At 37.5% G+C, this 21,027-nt stretch overlaps 1 pseudogene; it reads left to right on the top strand.

Annotated features, from left to right (window-relative positions):
- The first annotated feature begins 3,156 nt into the window (after positions 1-3,156).
- Positions 3,157-11,162, top strand: LOC120194035 (annotated as a pseudogene).
- Positions 11,163-21,027: the final 9,865 nt, after the last annotated feature.

Here is a 21,027-nt window from a genome sequence, read left to right as displayed (position 1 = left end):
TTTGCTAGAGGTTTACCTGTTTGGTTTTGGTCTGTATGGTCATGGTGTTTCAATAGTTTGAGCTAAGGTTGTGGTTAAAGAAGATATTTATGCTTGTGAGGGTTTGATAAGCGGTTCGACCTTTCTTGCACATCAAGCAAATGGATTAGGTTAATGCTGCTGAAAGTAAGCATGCATATTTGGATGAAAACTGTTTAGCTGATTGATGGTCTTTCATTTAACATGTTTTCTGCTTAATTTAAAGATATGGACTTTAGGGTTATGCTGATGTTTGTGTGATATTCCCTTCTCATTGGGCATGTGAACGCTCAAAGATTCTTCAAGGGATGTTTATCCAGTTGTTTGATAGTTGCGGATAGATCAACTGAATTTACCACTAAGGTTTACATCGTTTTTATTTAGCGATTGTAGTTTCTTTTGACAAAAACATGAAATGAGCCCACAACCAAACAAAGACTCAAAGACATCTAAGAACTGCATCTATACCATTGTAGAAGGGGAAGAAAAGAAAAAAAATCCAAATTATAGTCTGATAATATCCAATCAAACATTAGTCTACGCTATCGTAGCGGACCACCGGTTTCAAACCCCTATTGCAATCAAACTTCAGAAATTTCTACAAACTTGCAAAACCAAGGGAAGTGATCATCTTCATTGTGGAATCGAGGTTCAACTTGCCTTGATGGTTCAAAGCAAAGTTTGGCTTCTTCTAACCATGAAGGATTCAATGACGTAAAGGGGATCAGCTTCTAACATTTGAACTCGAATGAAACAAGGTTTGGGGTATAAATTTTAGCCTCCATTAGTTGCTTGCATTCTCTCAAGACAAGTGTCTTAAGCTGATTGTTTGATATTGTAATCTTTTTCAATGCAGTACATCCAAGTTCTCAAGGACAGGGAAAACAGACAGATGATTTTGAAACGACTTAGCATCTTCCAAGGTTAAACTCTTGAGTGTGTTGTATGTTGACAAGTCAATTTTGCAGGACCTACGTTTACTCCAGGCAACATACCAAAATGTTTCAAGATTTGGTGCTTGAAGGCTAACTTCATTCAGCCCAGCGCAAGCGTGCAATCAACCCCTTCAAGTTTAGGAAGATTTGAAACCTTCGAAACTTTTAATCGAGTAGCGTAGACGAGCCTAATCCTCAAGCAGAGGGCAGGCATGGACCAGTTTCTCAATCATCTGGTCATTCACAGAGAGCTTTGCAAAGCACACTTTCCAAAGATAAAAAGATTCTGATCATCACTGGTCGATGCTAGGAGTCAGTTGAGAACTACAGTAAGGTACATGGAGGACAGATTTCTGTACACTCCTATCTTTTTGCTCAACACGTCTTTGCAGGGTTTTATCGACATAATTTTCAAAAATCTCTTCATATGCTTGTATCTGTGTTGCACTTCAGAAGATGGTCGTAAACCTCTCATCTGACCGAGGAATTTCCGTTGATCGAATGCTAAACTTGAGAAAGATGCCCATATGTCTCACCGTCTCTTTGACAGGATGCTAATTCTAGCTGCATCTTTGTTACAGCGTAGGAGACCAATGATCTGATGGATGATTTCTTCAGGCAATTGTGAGATGTACTCCATGCCAGCAACTCTATGCTCCAAGCGTCTCGGTATCTATCCTGATGGTTGAACCAATTCACTTTTACTTTTACTTAACATCAATTCAAACGACATTCAATGAGTATATTCCTTCCAGATGGCTTCTTTATCAGAGGCTTCTGCAGAAGAGTTCTATTTAAAATCAGCTTGATTCACTTCTGAGGAATTTATGCAGTTCGCCCTACATTGAAGAAAGGAGTTTCTTCCCCACTTTGGACACTAACTTGATGGAAAGAGACGAAACTAACCATTGTATGAACAACAAGATCTAAGATGGAATGCACAATTAAAAGTTTAAATACACTAGAAACAAAGTGAAAAACTTTTCCCAGGGTGGATTCTCAAAGTTCACTTGCAGGTAAACAAAAACTCAATTCATTTTTGCTTAATTCTGCTTTTTAACACATATCGTCCGAGTGAGAATTTTATATTTATGTAACTGAGAAAATTCTCAAATTGCTATCTCTATGAGAGCCCCAGATTTGCATTCAAAAAGAAGGATAAAGGTTCTTGATACTAAATTCATCAGCCTTACTAAACCAGACATAAAAACAACTGATTTTAATGCATGTTTTTTTTCTTAACCACATAATTTTTTTTAATATGGATTTTAGAAGGATAAAATATTCATTTTAAATATTATGTTATAAATTAAAATTAAATAATAAAGGATGAAAATATAATTTCATCTATAAATTTTTTTTTTATAAATTTTTTTTAAAATTTTGAGATTAAACTAAAAAATAATTTTTAACTATAATTTTAAATATTTTTTAGATGTTGGATATTATTCATGAAGTTAAAAATCACTTTTTTATTACTACAAGTATTTTCAAGCTGAACCTGATTGAACTTCAGTATGTATTCCCAACTGATGCGGTAAGGAAGGTCCGTGGGAATATTGGAGCTGCTAGAAGTTCTAGCTTCGTACCCACTTGCTTACATTTCATATTTTCTCACTAATAATATATACGATAAATTATGTATTTATCACTTAAACTATTAATTTTGATCTGTTTTAATATTTAAACTTTTAATTTTTTTCAAAATCATATCTAAAGTTTAGTTTTTATTTTATTTTAATATCCCATTCAAAATTTAACGTTAACTTTTAAAAATAATTAAAAGTTTAGGTACTAAAAAAATCAAAATTAATAGTTATATACTGAATGCATTAAGTTTAGGTATGGTTTTGAAAAAAATTAAAAATTTATGTACTAAAGCAGATCAAAAATGATAATTTAAGTATTAAATTCATAATTTACCCTAATATATAATACGTATTGTCATTTTCTTAAAAAGTAATAATTTATATTAAAAAAATCACATTTACGCTCCTAAGTCCTAACGCGCCGATTGAAATTGTAATAGATAGAGTGAGCCTGACTTTATATTTTACATAATCTTCAAATTTCTTCAAAATCCCCCTCTAGTGTAAACATTCTAAACAAACCAACCGTTGTTAACGCACAATGTCTCTTCTTTGTTAAAACTTTAAGCTTGTTTTGGCCAAAAATGGTAAAACTTACTTTCATAGAAATAAGCATGAATTTCCCCAAGTTGGTCTCTTTTATTTTGATGTTGCATCTGCTTAATCCAGCAGTTGTTTTGCCATCTTCTTCTCAGACCTCACCAGATAGAGTGACTGAAATCCCCAAGAAGTTTCTTGATTTTGCTAAAAGAAAGGAGATTTTTGATTGGATGGTAGGTATCAGGAGAAAAATACATGATAATCCTGAATGTTGGGGAAATCGGGTTATTTCTCACACGAACGTAGTTTCAAAATTGACCTAAAATGTCAAGGTCAAAACCACCAAAGGTTGCACAGCGGATAAACCTGTCAAACTATTGAATATTGAAACACAATGGAAAAAACCGAATAAAAACAATAAAGGAGAGAACACACCAAATTTACGAGGTTAGACGAGAATATCGTCTACTCCTCGGGCACCACACCGGATGATAACTTCACTATCAACAAATATTACAACAAATGGAATTCTTTAGAATTCCCAAAGTAGGAGAATGAAGAATACAAGAGGAAGAGAGAACTTGTTTTGGGATGATTTCTAATGAAATACTTAGGTCTATTTATAGTTGAGTTTTAAGGACTAAACTTATAAATAACCTAATATTTTAGGGATCAAACATGAAAAATAAGTTGGCCACCTACCAAAATATTTTCCAATGTGTACAAGTTAGCCACCAAATATGAAATTCTCATGTTCAAAGTTTGGCCACCAACCAAGATGAAATTTTCAACTTGCCAACTTAATTTCAAGCCAAATCTAACAAACCTCCACCTTGGCTTGAAATTGCCAAGCCTACTCAACTTCTTCAACTCCCCAAATTTGTAGTTCTTCTAATTGAGCTCACAAGCGCCACACACCCGATGGTGTTCATACTTTCAGGATGTTAATCAAGTTCAAACAATGATTGAACTTGATTACTGTTACCACCTTGGTCATCATATCTGCAGGATTTTCTGATGTCGCAATTTTCTAAAGTAGAATCTTTCATTCTTCAAAGATCTCACGCACAAAGTGATACCTCACGTCGATATGCTTAGTCCTTGAATGGTAGACTTGATTTTTCGCTAAGTGAATAGCGATCTGACTGTCACAATAGAGATTAATGTGGCTTTGAACAACTCCCAAGTCTTCCATCAACCCGTTAAGCCAAATTGCTTCCTTTACAGCCTCTGAAACTACCATGTATTATGCCTCTGTAGTAGACAAGGCCACCGTAGATTGCAATGTAGACTTCCAACTTACTGGGGCTTTAAGAAGAGTAAACAAATACCAGTAGTTGATCGACGCTTACCCAAATCACCAGTATAATCGGAATCAGTATATCCATCCACACACTGACCAAGTGCTTCATCCTGTTCAAAAACTAAACCAACATCCACGGTTTGTTGGAGATACCGTAGAATCCATTTCACAGCTTGTCAATGTTCTTCTCCATGATCATGCATGTACCTGCTCACAACTCCAACTGTTTGTGAAATGTCAGGATGCGTACACACCATTGCATACATCAAGCTCCCAACTGCATTAGCATATGGAACTTTTTCCATATACTCTCGTTCTTCATTAGTTTTAGGAGATAATTGAGAACTAAGTTTCAAATGAGAAGCCAGTGGGATACTTACATGTTTGATATTTTAATTCATGCCAAAACATTGTAATATATTTCTCATATATTGTTTTTGTGTTAAACAAAGCTTCCCTCTCTGTCTATCTCTGCTTATCTCCATACCAAGAATCTTCTTGGCCTCACCTAGATCTTTCATCTCAAACTCTTGATTCAACTAAGCCTTTAATTTGTCTATCTCCTTTTGACTCTTCGAAGCGATCAACATATCGTCAACGTACAAGAGAAGATAAATGAAAGATCCATCTTTGAGCTTTTGTAAATACACACACTGATCATATTTACTTCTAGTGTACTTTTGCCTCCTCATAAAGCTATCAAATCACTTGTACCACTGCCTCGGAGATTGCTTCAATCCATATAGCGATTTGTTCAGCTTACAAACCCATTTCTCACAACCACTATCTTTGTATCCTTTTGGCTCAGTCATATAGATCTTCTCTTCTAAACCACCGTGCAAGAAAACCGTCTTTACATCAAGTTGAGCTAGCTCCAAATTCAACTATGCTACCAAGGCCAACAATATTCTAATGGAGGAATGCTTCACAATAGGGGAAAATATTTCATTGTAGTCGATTCCCTCCTTTTGAGTGTAGCCTTTAGCTATCAATCGTGCCTTGTTGCGAACATCTTTCTTGCTATGAGATCCATTTTTCTTTGCAAATACCCACTTGCATCCAATTGCTATTTTACCTTTCGGTAATTGAGCCAGTTTCCAAGTGTTGTTCTTTTGGAGAGATTGCATTTCTTCATCCATGGCACTTTTCCACTTATCACTTTCCAAGCTTTGTATTGCTTCTTGGTAAGTGATAGGGATATCATCATCAACAACTGGAAGAGCGTAGGCCACTATATCAACAAATCGAGCAGGTCTACGAATTTCTCTTCTTGGCCTTGTAACTGCAAGTGGTTCTGGTGTCTCCAATGGTTCTTGGGTTTGAACCTCTTCATCTTCTGATTCTTCTATTGGAGTTGAAGAATCAGCTGCATCAACTTCTGGGATCATCGTCTATTGAAACTCCACCTGTTTTGGAGTATGCTCCACCTGCTGCGGAGTACTACTTGTCTGGACAGCTTCATTTTTTACCTTCTTTATTAGGGTAGATTCATCTCTGCTACAAATTATCTTCTTGGTGTCTAAACACCAAAGGCAAAATCCCTTCACTCCATGGGTGATTCCCATAAAGAAAGCCTTCTTTGCTCTCGAATCAAGCTTGGATTCCTTCACATGATAATAAGCAGTGGATCCAAATATATGTAAGGAATCATAATCAGTAGCAGGTTTTCCAGACCATACCTCCAATGGTGTTTTTCCTCCTATCGCTGATGACGGCAGACGATTGATGAGATGGCCAGCATATGTCACAACCTCAGCTCAAAATGCCTTGCCTAACCCAGCATTAGACAACATACATCGAACTTTCTCCAATAGTGTTCGATTCATACGCTCTGCCACCCCATTCTGTTGTGGTGTATTTCTAACAGTGAAGTGTCGAACAATATCATACTCATGGCAAACGTCAAAGAATGGGTCACTTTTATATTCCCCTCTATTGTTCGTCCTAAGACGTTTGATCTTTCTACCAGTCTGATTCTCGATCATATTTTTCCATTTCAAGAAAATTCGAAGAACTTCATCTTTAGACTTCATCGGATACACCCAAACTCTTCTGGAAAAGTCATCTACAAAAGTTACAAAATAATGGTTTCCTCCCAAAGACGATGTCTTTGAAGGACCCCATACATCTGACTGAATATAATCCACAATACCTTTTGTATTATGTATAGTGGTGCCAAACTTTACTCTCTTCTGCTTTCCCAGAACACAATGCTCGCAAAAGTTCAATTTGCAAGTCTTTGCACCTTTCAACAATCATTTCTTTGCCAGAATTTGCAAGGATTTCTCCCCAGCATGTCCCAACCGCATATGCCACAACTGGGTTGCGTCCAAATCATCACCTCCGGAAGCTGCTGCAACTGCTCCAATAATTGTACTACCTTGGTAGTAATACAAATTATTTTTCCTGATGCCCTTCATCATCACAAGTGTGCCATATGTGACTTTTAAAACTCCATCTCTCGTAGTGACTACTGAGCCTTTGGATTCCAAGGCTCCCAACGAGATGAGATTTTTCTTCAAACTGGGCACGTATTGGACATCCATCAGAACTCTGGTTGATCCATCTTGATTATTCAATCGAATTGAACCTATCCTAACAGTTTTACAGGCATTGTCATTGCCCATATAAACAACTCCTGCATTTAGTTCTACTAAATCGGAGAACCACTCCCAATTAGGGGACATATGATAGGTACAACCCGAATCTAATATTCATTCATCTGAATGGAATGTTGTTGATGAAGTAACCAATGATATGTCAGAGTCATTTGCATCATGCTCTGCAACACATGCATCTGGAGTAGCTTTTCCTTTATTCTTCAACTTCGGACAATCTTTCTTCCAATAGCCTTTCTCATGACAAAAGGCACATTCATTTTTCCCAGTCTGGACTTCGACTTTGATCTCCCTCTCCACTTTGGCTTTTGACTTTTCGAGCGACCTCTTGCCACCATGGCCTCCGCTACTTTGTACATGCTCTCCTTTTTGGTTTTCTTCATGAGCTCATAACTATACAAAGCAGTAGTTACATCTTTAAGGGTAACATTATCCTTACCATGAAGTAGCGTTGTCTCAAGGTGCTCAAATTCATCTGGAAGAGATGACAACAACATCAAGGCCAAATCTTCATCTTTGAAGGTTTCATCCATGCCCAATAAGTCTGCCACTAGCTCATTGAACGCAGTGATGTGTTCATTCATACTGGTGCCTAGTTGATAATCAAATCTGAACAATCTTTTCTTCATGTGGAGACAATTATGAGAGCTTTTCTTTAAGAATTTTTCCTCCAATGCTTTCCACATCTTACTTGCAGAAGTCTCGCTCTTGTAGCCATACTTCTGCTCCCTGGAAAGACAAGATCGAATCGTGCTGCACGCCAAACGATTGATTGTTCCCCATTCTTTCTCCTCCATATATTCGGGTTTTTCTTCCTCAATGGCAATGTCTAGACCTTGTTGGAATAAAACATCTAACACCTCACCTTGCCACATGCCAAAATGACTGGATCCATCGAACAACTCCATCGAGAAATTTGCATTTGACATCACCCTCCTCACCGGTCCAGATGAAGAGCTTGATGTCTCAACTGATCCGTATTTTGGCATTTTAATTCTAACGAACAATATTCAATATCACGAACTGTATCTTTTCAGCAACGGAACTACCAGGATAACCTCAACCGAAGCTCTGATACCAATTATTGGGGAAATCGGGTTATTTCCCACATGAACGTAGTTTCAAAATTGACCTAAAATGTCAAGATCAAAACCACCAGAGGTTGCACAATGGATAAACCTGTCAAACTATTGAATATTGAAACACAATGGAAAAAATCGAATAAAAACAATAAAGGAGAGAATACACCAAATTTACGAGGTTAGACGAGAATATCGTCTACTCCTCAGGCACCACACCGGATAATAACTTCACTATCAACAAATATTACAACAAATGGAATTCTTTAGAATTCTCAAAGTGGGAGAATGAAGAATACAAGAGGAAGAGAGAACTTGTTTTGGGATGATTTCTAATGAAATACTTAAGCCTATTTATAGTTGAGTTTTAAGGACTAAACTTATAAATAACCTAATATATTAGGGATCAAACATGAAAAATAAGTTGGCAACCTACCAAATAATTTTTCAACGTGTACAAGTTAGCCACCAAATATGAAGTTCCCATGTTCAAAGTTTGGTCACCAACGAAGATGAAATTTTCAACTTACCAACTTAATTTCAAGTCAAATCTAACACGATACGAGGAATTTGAGACTAGTGAACTGATCAGACAATAATTGGATAAAATTGGTATCCCATATAAATACCTTGTTTCGGTTACTGGTGTTGTTGGCTTTGTTGGGTCTGGTAAACCTCCTTTTGTTGCTGTAAGGGCAGATATGGATGCTCTTGCTATGCAGGTTTGAGTAATTTCTTTTCTCTTAGCTTTTATGATTCATCTTGAAGTTCTGATTTTTGAAAGTTAGACTAGTCTCAGAAGCAAAATATGCAAAGAATAGGCGTTATAGCTGTATACTTTAGAGATTTATTGACTTATTTTCACTGCTGTGGGTTTATATATTTGAGCTTTAATGTTTCATTTCCTAGATTGTAATTTTTATGACTATAACTTGTTGAATTTAATCCCTCCTATTACGAATTTGCTTTTGGGCAAACCAGCATGATTTAAGTCGAACCTACGCACATCCTGATCTTTTTCTATTCATTTGCTTTTTGCTATTTTATATCCAAGGAATAATGGAATCAATTATGGACTTCTATTAATGAGATATTAAAACACGTAGGAAATGGTAGAGTGGGAGCACAAGAGTAAAAATCCGGGGAAGATGCATGCCTGCGGCCATGATGCTCATGTTACAATGGTTCTTGGTGCTGCAAAAATACTACAAGAGCATGTTGAAGAGCTAAAGGTGTGTGACATCTGTTTTCTTCTGCTAATTTCACAATATTTGATCGTAAAGTTCCAGACTTTGTACTTTATAGCTTTTCTTATTTAATGAATTATTGTTCTCTCATTCAACGATGTTTGATGCTGTTTTATCTCTTAATCAGGGTACAGTTGTTCTTGTTTTCCAACCAGCCGAGGAAGGAAGCGGAGGGGCAAAGAAAGTGCTAGATTCAGGTGTGTTAGAGAATGTTGATGCAATCTTTGGGTTGCATATTGTACCCCAAAGACCAGTCGGTGTAGTGGCCTCAAAGCCAGGTCCTCTAATGGCTGGAAGTGGCACTTTCAATGCGGTAATAAGGGGAAAAGGAGGCCATGCCGCCTGTCCTCAGAATTCAACGGACCCGGTTTTGGCGGCCTCTAATGTTGTTATTAGCTTACAACATCTTGTTTCACGTGAAGCTGATCCATTGGATTCCCAGGTGCATTTCTTCCTTCCATAGCTTATTCATTCTATCGTTTGTCACTTGTGCACATGATTCAGTTATCTTTTTAAGTCATTTTCTAATACTGTTGTTATGACATGAATGCTGTTCTTCTCTTATATGCCCAATTTCCTCTCTTTAAAATTTTGCGATCCACGGTCACATTTGCTGTTTAATCAAGATAGTGCGAGAAACAATTGCTTTGCATCGCATTTTGAAAGGTTGCTGGTTTTGTGCATTTAAGGTGTTCCTTCAAGGAAATTTACATGTCATGTTTCTCTATGTAGAAACTTAAATACTAGAAAAAGCCACTGAAGTATTCCAATTTTCTTTAGTAAGCCACTATAGTTTACCAAAAATGGAAGGGCTATGAAAGAAACACCATTAATGGAAAATTTCACTTTGGATCTTTTATACTCTTATTTGGAAATATGGCATTATGACTTGTAACCTAGTGGAATATTGACTTGTATAACCTGTAACATAGTGAAAATTTGATTTTCTCTACTCTGCAGGATATGTTTTTTTAGCAAGTAATCCTTCATCTCCTTTAATATTTACTACAAAGAACTTCTCCTTCTATTGACATATTTTCCTTGTCTCAATGTTTGCCTTTTTTGATACTCTGGGTTCTGCTTTAACAAAGCATTCTTTGTAGGTAGTGACTGTTACAAAATTTCAAGGGGGTGGTGCTCTGAGTGTCATTCCAGATTCAGTCACAATCGGTGGGACTATCCGAGCATTTTCAAAAGAAAGTTTAGTGCAACTTAAGCGGCGAATCCAGGAGGTATATAAGTTGGTTGTTTTGTGAAACATTTCATGAATTAATAAGCAATGTTTAGGTACACATAAGTAAAAGAAAAGAAAAACCTTGTAACCGAAGTTTTTGAAAGAGGTTCATATATTGCTTTTTGCAAGATCTCCTGCATTTTGAAGGTAGAACCGATCACATCTGTTTATAGTTTTACCACCCTATAACTGATTTACTCAAATGATAGGTTATCAAGGGGCAAGCAGCTGTGTATAGGTGCAATGCAACTGTTGATTTCTTTGAAAACGATAATCGGAGAACCTCTTATCCTCCCACCATAAACGATAAGGACTTGCACGAGCACTTCAAGAAAGTTGCAGGGGATATGCTTGGGGCTGACAATATTAAAGACATGCAACCGGTGATGGCATCCGAGGATTTTGCATTTTACCAGGAGACAATTCCAGGGTATTTCTTCACGATAGGAATGCAAGATGTGACCAAACCACGGCTCAAATCTGTCCACTCACCCTACCTTACAATCAACGAAGATGTTCTTCCTTATGGTGCTGCACTTCATGCCTCATTGGCTGCTAGACATATTCTTGCGGCTGAGCCAAATTTACATGAAATGTGAAGATTGAATTTGACAGCCCGCATTGTGGTTGGAACTTAATAATGCTGCTTTAGATACATCCTTCTTTCAAGTTCACACCAAATAACCATTTGGCATCCACACAATAAAATGTTTAAACGATATGATAACTGAACCAATTCATTTGGTAATACAAGTCAAATCAGTTAAAGAAAGTCTCGTAAATCCTAAACTACTCATAAATCCTTGAACTCGTAATTAACTAAGACTCCGTTGGTTATACCTGTTCAATAGTTGGAACATGGAAAGTACTGTAAGCTGAGTCTAGAAAAAGAAATTCAATGGCTACTTCTTTGCACATAAACACCATCGATTCTAATGTCAGGAATGCGATATATGTTAGGCCACTTTCTGCAGTATTCTGATAGAGTAGGGCACCGAACAATGTTCAGTTCCTTTAGGCTGGCCAATCCAAGAAGGAAGTGTGGCAAAGCCTTTAACCTGTGGCATCTCTCAAGTTCTAAGGATTGAAGGTGTGGCATGATAGCATTTTCCACTTGTGCAACTCTTGTCGACGGGATTTCACAATCAATCCAGTGTTTCCAGTCTTTCATGTATGAGAAGCGAAGAGATTTCAAACTGGGGAAGGCAATCATAGGTAATGAAGATGAAGGGGATAATGTTTGCCTCTCTTCTTTTGCTAATCCCAAAAATTCGAAATCCACTTTCTTCACTTTGGTCATGTTTAATATTTGCAGGGATTGGGAGGCAAAAGAATCCAGTTTCTGCAATTGCCTATTGTAACATGCTTCAGCCTGGGCAATGCTGATGAGTTCAGCCAACTGGGGAACAAGATGGGTCCATTGAAGCATCGCATATCTAATCTTTCTACGTTACAAGGTGGCTGCAAGGCTTCAAGAATGGCATCTTCATCACGCATTCTCCTGGTACTGAAATCGAAGTTCAGTGTCAAACCGACAAGCCCCTTCTTGGTAAGAAGTTTTGCATTTCTAGCCTCAGTCACATCTGCTGCATTTCCCAATCCTCGAATCTTTAAATCGCCTCGAAGGTAACTCAAGTTAGACAAATCGCCGAGGGTAAATGCTTTATTGCCATTGGAACCATTGCTCAGAACTACCTCCTTTAATGTCCGAAGGCATGTTAGTCTTTGCATTCCTTTAGGCATGGATCTCAACCCAAACGTCTCTCAATTATCGAGGTGCCTCAAATTCTGAAGCTTTCCAATCCCAGAAGGGAGATTTAGAAGACTTCGATGTGAGGTCTAAGGCTTTAGATTATACAAATCACACAAGGTTTCTGGCAGTTCTACCAGATCATGATTATTGCTGAGCTTCAAGTACCTCAAATTTGTCAAATTGCCTATCTCTTTCGGTATTTCTTTAATCAAACACCAACTCAAATCCAAACTCCTTAGGCATATCAATTGATCATATAACTTACGCAAAGCTCCACCGATTGACCTGTTTTTGTTATATGACTTGATCAACAGGCTATGAAGCTTTTGAACATTGTAAATGCAAGAAGGAAATGGACTCCTTTTCGAGCACCATAACCAAATGACGGAAGTAGTTTCCATTATAAGTCTCTGTCTTGGTGGACTGTTTTACAGCTTCCATTCCCAACATAAAACATTCGTTTTTGGTCAGAAACTGTGCAAAGTCATGCACTATATCTTGCATTTTGTACTTGATGATGCTATTGTTGCATTCATCTTTTTGAAAGTCTTGAAAGGAGCGCATGGCTAAGTCATCAAAGCATTCTTGACAGATGATCTCCATCTCTTTGTGTAGCATTCCCTTGAAGAAACCTTGGGCCATCCACAACTTGATCAACTAATCTTTCTCTACCACAGAATCTTTTAGAAACAAGGCACAATACGAAAAGCATTGTCTCAAGGTTGAAGACAAATAATAGTAGCTCAATAACAGGGGAGGGAAAATACCTTTCTAAACTTCTTCAAGTTCCCACAGCTCACTGTCCAGCACACTGCCAATGTTCTTTGGACTTTTTGAACTGTAAGTGTCCCCCAAGAACCTTAACAGCGAGTGGCAAGCCTTTGCATTTGTTAGCTATCTTCCTTCCAATGTCCCCTAAACCTTTGCAATCATCGGTGGTTCTTCCAAAAAATGCCACGCGACTAAACAATGACCAGCATTGCTCCTCGTACAGTTGGCCTAAAGGGAACATTGATGTGCTCCCCATGATGTTTGCAACATTCTCCTTCCGTGCGGTGATCAAGACCTTGCTTCCCGTTGTTCTGCACTTGAGAGAGTGTTTGAGTGATTCCCACTTTGTGCAATCTTCCGTCCACACATCATTCAAAATGAGAAGGAACTTCTTCCTCTAAACTGATCGATGTATTTTCTGCAACGTCTCGAATTCAGCCACAGTGGGAGCCGAGCCACTCCAGTTAAAGCTTCAAGAATAGCTTTGGCAACTCTAACTTCATCAACGGGATCCGAGACACACACCCATATTCTTTTCTCAAAGAATGCTTTCACCTCCTGTTCATTGTAGGCTAGTTGGGCAAGGGTTGTTTTCCCTATCCCGCCCATTCCAACCACAAGATGATATGGAGGCTTTTCTGTTGACCGTTTTCAGACAGCAAGATACGAATTATAGCATTCTTGTCTTTGTCTCTCCCATAAATCTCAGAGACGTCGATAAATGAGGTCGTAACTGGCCGCTCAGACTCACCTTTGCTTGTATTTAAATTAAAGCTGAACATATCCTTTTCGACAGCAATCACTTGAAGTCTTTTGTTTAAATCTTTTATTTTGATACCAAAATCACGATGAAGAACAATCTTGGTGAAACAGAAGCTCGGAGAGGGAATACAGAAGCATACCTTGTTTGAAACTCGAAATTTGAGAATAAAAGTGTTCCATTCATCAATCAGATCGTCCGTGTCATAAGATGTAGCTTTAAGCTTTCCCAACCAAAGTTTGACAGCTTCTTCCTCCACTTGCCTTCTCTCTGCACCGATCAACACTGCTTGGATAGCGTGGAGAGTGGTTTTCAGCTTCTGAGCTTCTTTCCTTACGTCCACCATAAAACTCACCTTTCTCTCAATATCTTGGTAAACAATGGCGTTAGCTGCTGCAATACTGCTGAAACAAGTGCGTCAGCCATGGGATTAACAGGAGAAGTAGAGAAAATGGCAGATCTTTTTCTTTTTTGATAAAGAAAATGGCTTTAATGGTTTATCAACCACAAATCATGCAAACATATAGTCAAGGTCATTGGCTTGGCTCCCACAACCCGGTCTCAAGTTGGAAAATGGATTGTTCCTAATTCTTCATTTACTACTATAATCATCTTTTTACTATATTTTTTTATTAATTAAGGTGATTACAAAGTAATATCTGTTCTAAATATTCTCAATCATTTGACAATGAACGCTCATCCTGCTTCAACCGTTGATGTCGAACCTATTGTTGAAAATTAAACCAACTTTCGGTGGAAAGTTGGATTTAATTAATCCACCGAATGACAAATGTAAAAAAGGGTGGATTTGTGTTGAAAATTAACAATGGTAGAAATGCACTTTTAGTCATTGTAATTTAGGGTATTTACAAATTAGTCCTTAAAGCTTCAACTATAAATACCCTAGCTCATTTAGCTTCAAAACCATCCCAAAACATTCTAGCTTTCTTCCAATACTAGAGAGAATTTAGAGAGTTTCTTGAGAGTTGTTTTCTCCTTTTTATCGAGAGAGAATTATCATTGTTTTCTCCTTGGTAGATCGAGAGAGGTTGTAATTCCTATTTTCTCATAGTGAAATTCTTCTACCGTTGCCCGTGGTTTTTACCCTATTTTATTTAGGGGGTTTCCACGTAAATTTTGTGTCTCTTTTTATCTTCATTTTTATTTTCTCAAATTATCAGTTGCGATTTTGCTCTATCCGATAGTCGTCTTCCGCAACAATTGGTATCCGAGCTAGATTAGAGTGTGTAATATCTGCTTATTGTCTTTGTGGTTGCCACCAAAAAGGTGGATCCTCCAACATAAGAAAGTAAGAAGTTATTACCCATTCTTTGAAGGTTCCAGAGAACTATTCACGATAGTGAAATAGTGGGAGCTATCCGTAAACGAAGCAATGACAACGAAATTTGATATTGAAAAATTCAATGGGAGAAATTTCTCATTGTGGAAATTGAAGATGAAGGCCATCCTAAGGAAAGACGGGTGTCTAGCGGCTATCAATGAAAGACCGGTGGATTTCGCAGATGACATCAAATGGAACGAGATGGACGGGAATGTTATGGCAAACTTTCATCTAGCATTAGCAGATGAAGTATTGTCAAGCATCGAGGAGAAAAAGACAGCTAAGGAGATATGGGATCATCTTACCAAATTTTACGAGTCCACATCGCTGCACAATAAAATTTTCCTTAAGAGGAAATTGTACACTCTCCGTATGTCAGAATCTACTTCAGTGATGGAGCACTTAAATACACTGAACACCTTATTTTCTCAGCTTACATCCTTAAGTTGTAAAATAGGAGAACAAGAACGTGTTGAACTTCTACTTCAAAGTCTACCGGATTCATATGATCAACTCATCATCAACTTGACAAACAGTAATGTCACCAGTCTAGTCTTCGATGACGTTGCAGCTGTTGTTCTACAAGAAGAAAATCGGCGCAAGAACAAGGAAGACAAACAAGTAAATCTGCAACAAGCAGAAGCGTTGACAACGATGACAACGACGAGAGGGAGATCAACAGAACGTGGCCAAAGCAGCAGTCACAAACATGGTAGATCAAAGTCGAGAAGCAAGAAGAATTTAAAGTGTTATAACTGTGGAAATAAGGGTCACTTGAAGAAGGATTGTTGGAGTCTAAATAAAAACTCCAATCCACAAGGCAATATCGCAAACACTTCAGATGATGGAGATGCTCTATGCTGTGAAGCGTCAACCACCGTGGAAGGAAGAAAACGATTTGCAGATATATGGCTCATTGATTCGGGAGCAACATATCACATGACCTCAAGAAGAGAATGGTTCCATCATTATGAACCTGTCTCAGGAGGATCTGTGTATAGTTGCAATGATCATGCCTTAGAGATTGTTGGCGTGGGAACCATCAAATTGAAGATGTATGATGGAACAATTAAAGTTGTTCGAGATGTGCGGCACGTGAAAGGTCTGAAGAAAAATTTATTATCCTACGGATTGTTGGATAATAATGCTAGCAAGATTGAAACACGGAAAGGAATCATGAATGTGTTCCGTGGAGCGCTTGTGGTGCTGAAAGGCGAAAAGATAGCAGCAAACTTGTACATGCTGAAGGGAGAGACTTTGCTAGAAGCAGAAGCCTCTGTTGCCTCATGTAGTTCAGATTCGGCAATGCTATGGCATCAGAAACTTGGACACATGTCAGAACAAGGAATGAAAGTCCTTGTGGAGCAAAAGCTACTTCCAAGCTTAACAAAAGTATCACTTCCTTTGTGTGAGCATTGCATAACAAGTAAGCAGCACCGGTTGAAATTCAACACATCAAATTCTAGAGGCAAAAGTGTTCTAGAATTGGTTCACTCTAACGTATGGCAAGCACCAGTAACGTCCCTAGGTGGAGCAAAATACTTTGTCTCATTTATTGATGACTACTCCAGGAGATGTTGGGTGCACCCTATTAAGAAGAAGTCAGACGTGTTTTTAACTTTCAAAAACTTCAAAGCGCGGGTGGAACTTGATTCTGGAAATAAGATCAAGTGTTTCAGAACATATAATGGAGGAGAATACACAAGCGAAGAATTTGATGACTTTTGCAAGAAAGAAGGCATCAAAAGACAGTTCATAGTGGCAAACACTCCTCAACAAAATGGAGTGGCAGAGCAGATGAACAGAACCTTGTTAGAAAGAACAAGAGCAATGTTGAGGGACGCAGGCCTAGAAAAATCATTCTGGGCAGAAGCAGTCAATACCGCCTGTTATTTGGTGAATCGAGCTCCATCAACTGCAATAGAGCTGAAGACACCAATGGAGATGTGGACTGGTAAACCAGTTGATTATTCAAACCTCCATGTATTTGGAAGTATTGTGTACGTGATGTACAACGCCCAAGAAATTTCAAAGCTGGATCCAAAATCCAGGAAATGCAAATTCTTGGGGTATGCTGATGGAGTAAAGGGGTATCGCTTGTGGGATCCCACTGCCCGCAAAGTGATCATTAGCAGGGATGTTATCTTTGTAGAAGATAAACTACAAAGAAAAGAAGACGATGATAGCGCTAAAAAGTCAGAGACTACTCAGATACATGTGGAAAAAGAGTTTGAAGAAGGAGATTCTTCTGAAGCAGAACCAGCACATGATGAACAAGAACCAGAGAGTTCTGAAGCTCCAACAACTCGTCAATCAGATCGTGTGAGAAGACGTCCCAATTGGCACTCAGATTATGTTATAGAAGGTAATATTGCATACTGCCTTTTAACAGAGGACGGTGAGCCATCAACATACCAGGAGGCAATAAACAGCTCAGATGCTTCACTGTGGATGATGACGATGCAAGAAGAAATCGAAGCCCTTCATAAAAAATAATATATGGGACCTTGTGCCACTACCACAAGGAAGGAAGCCAATTGGTAACAAATGGGTTTTTAAAATCAAGCGAAATGGTGACAATCAAGTGGAGAGGTATCGTGCAAGACTGGTGGTCAAAGGATATGCTCAAAAAGAAGGTATTGATTTCAATGAAATATTTTCTCCTGTGGTTCGACTAACAACAGTTCGAGTAGTTTTGGCAATGTGTGCTACATTGAACTTACATCTAGAGCAGCTAGATGTTAAAACAGATTTTCTTCATGGAAAACTTGAAGAATAGATTTATATGCTCCAGCCTGAAGGTTTTGAAGAAGAAGAGAAAAGAAGAACTTGGTTTGCAGGTTGAACAAATCTCTGTACGGTCTAAAGCAGGCGCCGAGGTGTTGGTATAAGAGATTTGATTCCTTAATTATGTGTCTTGGATACAACAGACTTAATGCAGACCCTTGTGCTTATTTCAAGAGGTCTGGTGATAACGATTTTGTTATATTGTTGTTGTATGTGGATGACATGTTGGTTGCAGGACCCAACAAAGATCATATTGAAGAATTGAAGGCACAACTGGCTAGGGAATTTGAAATGAAGGACTTGGGATCAGCAAACAAGATTCTAGGGATGCAAATTCACCGAGACAGAAGTAATAGGAAGATTTGGCTTTCACAAAAGAATTACTTGAAGAAGATCTTGTCACGATTCAGCATGCAAGATTGTAAGCCAATTTCTACCCCTCTTCCTATTAACTTCAAATTATCCTCCAGTATGAGTCCTAGCAGTGAAAAAGAGAGGATGGATATGTCTCGAGTACCGTATGCATCAGCAGTGGGAAGTTTAATGTTCGCTATGATATGCACAAGACCAGACATTGCACAAGCAGTAGGAGTGGTTAGTCGGTACATGGCGAATCCAGGCAAAGAGCATTGGAATACAGTAAAGAGGATCCTAAGATACATCAAAGGGACCTCAAATGTTGCATTATGTTACGGAGGATCAAACTTACTAATTAATGGGTATGTAGATTATGACTATGCAGGGGATTTGGATAAAAGCAAATCTACTACAGGATATGTGTTCAAAGTTACTGGTGGAGCTGTAAGCTGGGGTTCAAAATTGCAGTCAGTTATGGCTACGTCCACAACAGAGGCAGAATATGTAGCAGCTACACAAGCCAGTAAAGAAGCAATTTGGTTGAAGATGCTATTGGAGGAGCTTGGGCACAATCAAGAGTATGTCTCTATGTTTTGTGACAGTCAAAGCGCCTTGCATCTAGCAAGGAATCCAGCATTTCATTCAAGGACTAAGCACATACGAGTTCAGTACTATTTCATTCGTGAAAAGGTGGAAGAAGGAACGATAGATATGCAGAAGATCCATACCAAAGACAACATAGCAGATTTCATGACGAAGGCAATCAATGCTGATAAATTTACCTGGTGTCGATCCTCCTCTGGCCTGTCAGAAACGTAAGCAACATGAAAGGTACAAGGTAGAAAGAATGGTGTGAAGATATGATTGTTCCAATCAAATCTTCAAGTGAGAGATTGTTGAAAATTAAACCAACTTTCGGTGGAAAGTTGGATTTAATTAATCCACCGAATGGCAAATGTCAAAAAGGGTGGATTTGTGTTGAAAATTAACAATGGTAGAAATGCACTTTTAGTCATTGTAATTTAGGGTATTTACAAATTAGTCCTTAAAGCTTCAACTATAAATACCCTAGCTCATTTAGCTTCAAAACCATCCCAAAGCATTCTAGCTTTCTTTCAACACTAGAGAGAATTTATAGAGTTTCTTGAGAGTTGTTTTCTCCTTTTTATCGAGAGAGAATTATCATTGTTTTCTCCTTGATAGATCGAGAGAGGTTGTAATTCCTATTTTCTCATAGTGAAATTCTTCTACCGTTGCCCGTGGTTTTTACCCTATTTTATTTAGGGGTTTTCCACGTAAATTTTGTGTCTCTTTTTATCTTCATTTTTATTTTCTCAAATTATCAGTTGCGATTTTGCTCTATCCGATAGCCGTCTTCCGCAACACCTATGATCTCTTGGAACAATAATAATTCTTTTAACCACCGAGGAAAGCTGGTTCGTGATCTTTTTACTATAATTTTAGTTGTTCCTAGATTGGTTTGTTTTTTTACATTTAATACTTTTTTTGTCTTAGAGTACATCTATTGTGTTAAACTACCAACTAAATCAATGTATTAAAACTGAAAGTATTCTTTGTGTGCAGGTCGAATAGAACCGATTGTGTTCTGTGCTTTGTTTCAACTTCAACATCAAGAGAGAAACACATTGGTCATTTGGTTTTGTCTTCTTAGACTAATTTCATAAGTTTAGGAGTTGATTTTAGCTTTAGTATAAATTAAACTTTTTCGTACTTGGGTTCAACCTGTTCTAACTTGATTTTAGCCTTAGTCGTCTTGGCTGGCTTTCACAACGTGCATAATCTTTTTACTCTCTACGGGTCGTAATAATTATATACCTATATTTTATATAATATTTGTGGTTAAATTGATGTCACAAATCAGACATTGATTCAATCATAAAATAAAATAAAAACTAAATTAATAGGATTATTTACATATTTAACATTAAGAAAAACTATTACCTTTGTATTTTTTTTAAATTATCGTTGTATCTAAATTTACACATTTTAATATTAAAGATAAATATTAAACTTATACGTAAATTTTGATTGAATAGTACATGGACATTAATTTAGTATAGTAAATATGGAACTTTAGTTTATACTTTAATATCATTATATTCAAGAACAAAAAAAAAGGAAATTATTTACCCTTATAGATTGAATAATAATAAAATATCTGTTTTTAATTTTTTTTCGATCTTTTAACATAAAAAAATCCGTCGGCACCGCTATAAACATTTCTGGATAAAACCAGAATCATTAACTCCTTGATAAAATTAATTTTCCATACAGAGATCCCGATTTTTGATTCCTTAAATCCCTCCCAATAAAAAAACTTAAATTTTCAATATTTGTGAAGCAAAGGTGAAACACTTTGATTTTTAAAAAACCAATGGGTAGTACCAGGCTCGGGTACTGCATATTTATTTCCATAGCTATTTGGGAGTTATGTAGCTACGTTCATGTTGATGGAAGCTCAACCTCTTCTGGTAAAACCAAAGAGCATAAAGGAGCCATGAAAACAATACAGCTTTAATTCTTCATGCGTTTTCATTTTGGTTGCTGTTTTTTACATATATAATTCTTAATGGTTAGTTAGTCTATTTGGTTGACAGAGTGAAGACGGTGATATAATTGACTGTGTTGATATCTACAAACAACCGGCTTTTGATCATACTCTTTTCAAGAATC

Source organism: Hibiscus syriacus, unplaced genomic scaffold (genome assembly GCF_006381635.1).
Source record: "Hibiscus syriacus cultivar Baekdansim isolate YM2019G1 unplaced genomic scaffold, ASM638163v2 tig00116997_pilon, whole genome shotgun sequence".
NCBI lineage: Eukaryota > Viridiplantae > Streptophyta > Magnoliopsida > Malvales > Malvaceae > Hibiscus > Hibiscus syriacus.
The sequence above is the reverse complement of the archived record's forward strand: the minus strand, read 5'-3'. Positions and strand labels throughout refer to the sequence as shown.